This window comes from Carlito syrichta, unplaced genomic scaffold, assembly GCF_000164805.1.
Source record: "Carlito syrichta isolate Samal-C Ts95f unplaced genomic scaffold, Tarsius_syrichta-2.0.1 Scaffold304472, whole genome shotgun sequence".
Lineage (NCBI taxonomy): Eukaryota > Metazoa > Chordata > Mammalia > Primates > Tarsiidae > Carlito > Carlito syrichta.
This window is the reverse complement of record NW_007248568.1, coordinates 812,900-814,542: the sequence shown is the minus strand read 5'-3', so window position 1 is coordinate 814,542 and position 1,643 is coordinate 812,900.

The following is a 1,643-nucleotide window of genomic DNA, read 5'->3' as shown; positions in this document are numbered from 1 at the left end:
AGTGGATGTTAGTGTCATATATAATAGGAAATGACTGGAAAGACAAGAGGAATAGATTAGGACATGGTGACTTGGCCATAATAAGATAATGACACTTATTAGACATCAAAGAGGAGATGTCAAGCAGAAAGATAAATATCTAAAGTTTGGGACTCTGTGGAGAAGTTACATAACATTTTTGTGCACAAAAGCCAAAAGGTTTGGTAAAGTTATATTTTCACAAATAATGGGACTAAAGTTTGTTTTTGTGGTGGAAACCTGAGTAGAGAATTTTTACTCTTTGCTTTAAACTGTGTTAAGGATTCATATGCTTCTCAGGAAAAAAAAGTTTAGATTCCTAATAAGGTGTACTTCCTAGTGTCAGGCGAGGATAAATTTCACTCTTTGACTTTTTCTTTTGGATTCATTCATAAATAGGGCTCTATATTCTAATATTCCATTGCTTATAGCATTAGTCAGTGCATTTCTACTGAAGTTCAAGGGGAATGTTTTAAAAGCATGCTCAGTGTAGCCTGCCCATGGGTACAGCAAGGGAACAAGGTAAGTATGAACTTCTGAAAGATGACAGCTGGCCCAAACACTAGTGTTATTTCAAAGAAAATTCAAACTGAGCATATTTAAAATGGACAATTCTAAATTGGGTATTTTCTGTATTATGCAGCATGAATAGCTCAAAGATTATTTTCATTAGCTCCTAGTATATAGCTTGTTTATTTATGACTGGGTGGTTCTCTCTTTAATCTAAATTTGTTTTGCAAACATTTGGCAAAATTCTAGCATAGTATAGATAAAATGGTGTTGGGCTTCCTTTGTGTTACCTATTGTTTTCTATGAAAAGCTGAAATCAGACCAACATTTCTTTCTAAACTTCAAAATAGGAATGCACTTTGACACAAGTGATAACAAGAAAATGCCAACTACTAAACTTCATCATGTCCTCTTAGCTGTTTGCTTCCAATAGTAATGTTATGTGAAGATTTAGAGGGTTTTAAACCAGTTCTGAGATGTACATCTTTTAATAGTGTAATAATTCTGAAATAGGAATACTTCTTATAATTATAATTAGTAGCATGCTTTGTTACTTAGTGGTACATAAAATAATAGTATGTGCTACAATGATGGCATTTGGTATTGATGAAAATCACTACAGCACAGGGTTAATATCCAATAACTGATGGAGAACCAATATATAGAAAAGGAATATGGACATACTAGAGCCAATTTTGGAATTGGGGATATAAAATGAGAATTGTTGCCTGGATACACTTGATACTGATGCTTTTTGGATAGGGAACTTATTACTTTTACTAAGGACCCCCAAAGCAACACTTTCATGATGGAACAAAAATAATTTTCTTAAGACTTTATACTAAATATTCTTAAATTTGAATTCTAAGGAGATGTATTTCAAGCTGTTAATTATGTTACAGAGTTTATCATTATTCTACTTTACTTTGACAAAAGAACAGAAGGTACGAATAAAAAGTTCCAACTTTCAAAATCTATAGACCCAGGATGACCTCTGCTTATTAGACAGTCAAGAATTATTGGCATATTCTGGGAGGTTGAGAAAGTCTTCTTGTAACAATTTATGATACTCGGTTGTTCATTAACATTTCTCTCTTTAAACTGAGTAACTCATT